The sequence below is a fragment of the Neomonachus schauinslandi genome, chromosome 5 (genome assembly GCF_002201575.2).
Source record: "Neomonachus schauinslandi chromosome 5, ASM220157v2, whole genome shotgun sequence".
NCBI classification, from domain to species: domain Eukaryota; kingdom Metazoa; phylum Chordata; class Mammalia; order Carnivora; family Phocidae; genus Neomonachus; species Neomonachus schauinslandi.
In genome coordinates, this window is record NC_058407.1 from 9,053,049 (window position 1) to 9,059,313 (window position 6,265).

The 6,265-nt window shown below is 39.7% G+C and overlaps 1 protein-coding gene across 1 annotated transcript in view; it reads right to left on the reverse strand.

The window, feature by feature from the left end:
* The window catches only part of GRAP2 (GRB2 related adaptor protein 2), a 61,151-nt gene extending 59,008 nt beyond the window's left edge, over nt 1–2,143 (reverse strand). Inside the window, exon 1 of the mRNA XM_021687692.1 lies at nt 2,105–2,143. The gene's annotated coding sequence lies outside the window, so the exon portion shown is untranslated. The remainder of the gene's footprint in view (nt 1–2,104) is intronic.
* Between the last annotated feature and the right edge of the window lie 4,122 nt (nt 2,144–6,265).

Here is a 6,265-nt window from a genome sequence, read left to right on the forward strand (position 1 = left end):
AGAAAGAAAGAAAGAAAGAAAGAAAGAAAGAAAGAAAGAAAGAAAGAAAAGAAAAGGGACACATGAGGCTGTGTTCTTCCTTTGTGGATCAAGATATGCTTTAGCAAGTATTTGAGATGGACAAAATGGTGCCAATCAACTGCATCTTTTGATTCAAATAACTTAGGTCACAAAGATTCTTGACCACATTTTGAATTTGTTTTAGGAGAGCATGAAAATAAAGAATCTGGCCCTAGGACTAATCCAGCAGCAACTGTTACTTATTTATGAATTCCTGATGGAATCACACTTAATGATACATTTTTGAACAATTGTGGATTTTTCTTGGCCCAGGAAAAGAGGCAAGTCTGGCTCAAGTTTAGGCGTGAGTGCTACAAGGCACCAATACTAGCAGGCCTTATTCTCTGAGAATCAATAAACTTGTGGGAATTGGGGATCATTTCCCACTTTTCCAGAAGGCAATGGTTCTAAAAGAGATGGCTTCAGGCAGTAAGTGAGATATATTTTGTATAAAAGTGGAAAGAAAATGATCAATATTCAAAGAAATAATTAATAATGATACAATTTTGCATTTTCATAGTGCCTTTTTCCTAAGGCACGTCCTATCTGTGTGAGATCATTTATTCTCATAATATCCCTGTAAAGTAGACAAAGAACAATTGAAATAAAAGAATAAGAGGGATTTTCATCAGGACAAAAGATGTGGAAGATATTCAAAGGATATCGTATTAGCAATAGCGATATTACTCAAATCGATATTGAGCAAATCGATATTGAGCAAATCGATAGCGTTCCTCCCCTCTGCTTCAGTAAAGTCATTAAAAAATAAATAAAACCTATTACAATTTAGGGAAAATAAGCTTACAGTTTACTCTACAGGAGACACTCCAAGTCCAATCCAAAAAGGTAGTTTTATTCAATGACACAGGCCTTCTCTCTTTACAGAAAAACAAAGTTCTCAAAAAGAGTACAAATCATAAGTTTTAAAACTTGAAATTTAAATGCACTTAGATGGTTCTGTATTTACATAGTGCTCTTTATTTAATAGTGGATCCCCTTATAAAGAGGTTTGCCTTAAAATTATATTATGAATATTGTTTTATAAACAATACTGGGTTGTTCAAGCAGAGTCTACTTATACTAAATGTTCTTTCTGAAACCAAAAATAATAAAGAAAAAAAGGGGGACCCCACTAAGGAACTTATCAGTCTATGATAAATGCAGTTGTATAGAACAAAAGATGCTTCAGCCTGAGGTTTCCCACCCTCAGATGACATAACATGAGCACATGCAATCTTTTCCACTGGAATTTTAGATCTAAACATTTCCCTCAATTTATCTGGGGATGAGTATTTTGGGTAATGTGCAGATGAAGTTACATATACCTTATTAACAAGGCTTCATTCCAGGTGTATAAATACAGTATTTTTAAAGTTAGTGAAATCCTTGGTGGGTATACTCAACCCTCATATTCAGGAGTAGTTGGGGGAAAGAGCACAAAGGAGTTGTCTTCAGACTCAATGCCTGAACTGGACACCATCTTAGGGACATGGCACTAATTATTAATAAAGAGACAAAGATAGACAATACTCTCTCAAAACCCATTTCAACAAAAGGTTCTCTTTTTGTAAAGAAATCCAAAGTGGTGTTCTTTGTAAAGGCACCATAAATACTAAGAGAAGTAGAAATGTAAGTAAGAGAACAATCCTGGCCCCACAGTGCCAATGTTCATTCATTGTTGCCCAAACCTTCATCCCCATCCTCAACTGGGTTTCAATGCTGACTATGGAGAGGTGGGATTTCACCTCTGTAATGGGTCTAATGTCTCTCCCTGGGATGGCCCAGAAGCCAATTAGCGGGGAATTTTGTGTGCTGGGCTGGATAGGAACAAGTTCCTTTGCTGGAAGTCGAATCCCATCACCACAAGCATTGTTAAAGCAAAAGATTTACAGACCTTCGCGGATGGACCAAAATATGAAAAGCAATATTTAGAGAACCCATGGGATTCATTTTCATTAGATATGACTCATAGAGAACATTCTGCAAAGTATAAAACTGTTCAAGATCTCTAGAGTATATGGCCTGATGTTGTCTAATGACATACCTTTTTGAAGAGAAGAGGTCGAGTCTACTTCTTGGCTTTGACACCGAGTTAATAGTATCTTCTCTTCCAAGAAGGAAGACGAAGTCAAACACCAAAATTACTGCATTTCAGAGTGTAGATCCACCTTGTGCTGTCTTCCAAGGACCTCGCTAAAACAGGGTACAAGTTCACAGATCCATTAATAGTGCCTCCTCCTGCCTTACTTCTTACTCCCTCCTCCAAATTACCCCCAGTCAGCCCTGCAGTCTGTAGGCAAACCACACAGGAACTAGCAGACACAGGGCTTCAGAGAGTTGGGCGTGAGCCTTAGATTATGTGGTTTTGTTTTCTTGCTGCCAGAGTTGAACTAAAATGCAGGAGGTTCTCTGAAACACTTTTGCTTCTTTATGCTTGGTTTCAATTTTAACAATGTCCCCCCTGAACGATTTTGTTCACATAAGAAAACTTTGAATCCTAGAGATGATCCATCAACAGGCTGCCTCTCTGAAGGAAAACTCTCATTTTCTCTTATTACATCCAAGAATCCGGAGAAAAAAAATTAGGACTTCTTCGGAGAACTTATTTAATACCACCCTGGGATCACGCACAAAGCTAAGATCCCAGAGAAAATGCTTTCTTAGTACACTCAGCCATAATATTACTCTTAATCCATAACATTACCCTTAACAAAAAACAAAAGAAGAAAAGCTCTGAGCCAGGATGACTTCTAACCCCAGTTTGGCCAGTCAGGCAAGAGCAAGGACTGGTTCTTTAGATTTTGGGGATTTCCCTTTCTCCTGAGTTGGTTAGGCTAAAGGATTTCTGGGATTTAAAGATTTTTCACTGACCTAAGGTTTTTGTCACTGCCAACTTCCTTAGTTCTTACTTCCGAATATGTGAAAACCCTCCTTCCCCTTTAGGTTTCCATACCAAGTGCAACTTGTGAAGGCCTCTTCCTCTCTTTGCTCTTACTAGAAATGGATTGCCAACGATGCATCTTTTGCACAAAATAAGAGACATTGCTACCTACTAAGTGGCACCAGTCAGAGTTTGGGCCCAAGAGAAAGAGGGAAATGTTGGCTCACAGGATGTTCCCAGCATTAATCCCTTGAAGGCTAAGGAGGGTAGCATATAAGACTCAGTTTGGAGTTCTAAAATTTAAACTCAATTCAACATTATGAGATGATATCTTTTTTTTTTTTTTTATCTTTTCACCTCCTTTATACCTAAATCTTGTTCAAAATTTCCTTTTTGGGGGGAGGATTTCTCTTTTGCTCAACACTTTTATTGAAATAGAAAAGAAGAATCTGGTTTGGAATCATCAGAGAATTTTGGTCACAGTAGTAGGTGCTCAATAAATATTTATTGAATGAGTTAAAGGAAGGAATTTGCTACTCCTAACTCCTTAATACAGGATTTTCTTTTTGTTAATGCAGGTTTGTTCAATTTTCTTAAATCCGAGTTGTGTCTGAACAGGGTCCTCACTATTTCCACATGTTATAAAGATAGAATTTTAATGGTAACAGCATGTCCCTGATTTTAAACAATAAACATCTTAATGTGGGCCTCAGTGTTCTTCAGTCTTCATGGTCTAAGGACGTTCTTGGATCCCATAATTATGCCCAGCAGCTTCATAGCCAGATGTCAGACACTGAAGTCCTCTGGTCACACTCCTAATCCCAAGTCAATGGTATTGAAGTGATTGAACAGTGAGGCCCTGAACTCGCACAGCTGGAGAGTGTGAAGAAAGGAGAAAAGATAGTGTTCTATAGAAAGTATCATGGGATTTTCAGCTTGCACCCTAATGAGGAAGCTACTTTTCCACAGGGTACTATCCCCCCAGGGAGCAGAATAGAACCCCTCCCCTTACAAGTGTGGGGCAGAACAGGAAAATCTCAAAGAGAAGTTATTTCAGAAGCAGCAAATAATGATCAACAGACGTATTATAGAGCATACTGACAGGGGAGCGAGGCTACTCTAGTGGTTTATTTCATGGATGCTCTGTAATTGAACAAGTGCAAAGGCAGAACCTAAGAATAAAGACTCTAATGTGAGAATGCCATCATTTCAGTCCTCACAATCATGGGATACTCAGAAAATATCAGCAAAATTGCGAGGATTCAAGGATCTGTGAAATGTGGACTTACTCATAACAGAGAATTTTCTTTAAAACCATACTCATTTACAATTTTTCAGCAATTCCTTTTGAGGGGTCATTGTTTTTTTTTTTTTAAGATTTTATTTATTTATTTGACAGAGAGAGACACAGTGAGAGAGGGAACACAAGCAGGGGGAGTGGGAGAGGGAGAAGCAGGCTTCCCGCCGAGCAGGGAGCCTGATGCGGGGCTCCATCCCAGGACCCTGGGATCATGACCCAAGCCGAAGGCAGACACCCAACGACTGAGTCACCCAGGCGCCCTGAGGGGTCATTGTTAATATCAGAATCTCTTGTACCTAATTATGTTTAATTTACCTTTATAGTAAAATGTGTACCTTTCATTCAATAGTACAGATTCAGACATTCTTGTTTCATTCATTCATTAAATGTTTGAATACCTAGTCTGTGTTAGGCCTGTTCTAAGTGCTGGGAATATAGCAGTGAACAAAACATAGTCCTTGCCCTCCTGGATCTTATCTTCTGGCAGAGAGAGAAATAATTACGTATGTCAGATGGTTGTACTACTACAGAGAATCATAAAATGGGGCAAGAGTTAGAGGAAGTGTAGCCCAGGTGGGGGGTTGTGATTTCATTGGGAGATCAAAGAACATTTGAGCTAAATCCAGAGCAAAGTGAGGCAACCAGCTTGATGGCTCTCTGGGGAGATAGTTTGCAGGTATAGGGACTAGCAAGTGCAAAGCTTTATGGTGGGAGCAAGCTTGATGCAATGACTGAGGAGGAGAGGAGTTATGATGGAGGTCAGAGAGGGAGCAGGGGCTGGAACACATAGGGCCTTGCTGGCCATGGCAAGGTCTTTGATTTCATTCTGAGGAAGATGGGAGCAAATGGAAGATTTTGAACATGATCTAATTTGGGTTTTAGGTCTTAGAAGAATAGCTCTGATTGTTGTGTTGAGATTAAATTGTAAGGGAGCAAAAGCAGAAGCAGGGAGACCAGCTAGAAGGCCACTGCAATAGCCCTGGCAAGAGAAGGTGGCACCTTAGGACAGGTGGCGGCAAGCGGAGGTGGTGGGAAATGACTGAATTCTGAATATATGGGGTAACCATAAAGTCTGGAAACATAAATGTTATTATTTTATCATGAATTAGAATGTGGCATCAATTAACCATTTATCACCTACCAACTGCATTGGTGGCCACCCTGCATTAAAGGTGAGCTGATTATATGATGTGAAGTCTGAGAGACAAAGAGGGGCTCCAATGATGACTCCAAGGTTCATGGTCTGAGAAACCAGAAGCAAGAATGTGTCCTTACTGAGACAGGGAACAAGCTTGGAAGATCAGAAGTTTGGTTTGGGGCATATTAAATTTGAGATGTCTATGAGAAATACCAGTGGGGATGTCAAGATAGATATGAGTCTGGAGGTCAGGAGATGTTAGGGCTGGAGATAAAAACTTGAGGGCTGTTGAGAGACAGAGAGAAGGTTATTTAAAGTTATGAAACTGGATAAAGCCAACCAGGGCATGAATATTGATAGAGAACAGACCCCTTCAAAGTCAAGAGGTCAGAGAAATGAGAAGAAACCAGCCAAGGAGATGAGAAGGAGCAATGGTTTCCTGGAAACCAAGCGAAGAAAACTTTGTTCACTTTTATCAAACTCTGAGTTCAGGGGAAAAACACACCAAGTTATTGTAAAACCATGTCTGTATTTGGTGAGTGCAACTAAATTATGGTGCCCCCAAATGGAAGAAAGCAGAGAAGAAGAACCTCTCGCATAATGTTACTTTAACGAAGTTAATTCCACTAGGTAGGTAACACTTTACAGTTTTCTGAGCCTTGTCAACAACCTTTCAGATACACCCAAAGATTCATTCTAAAAGGAGGAAATGAATGGGTTTAAAAAGGAAAAACTGGGATCTCCAATGTTTTCAAAATACAACAGGTAGATTTGTGATTGAGAATGTCAATGGAGGGGTGCCTGGCTGGCTCAGTTGGTGGAGCACGCGGCTCTTGATCTTGGGGTTGTTTGAGCCCCATGTTGGGTGTAGAGATTACTTAAAAAT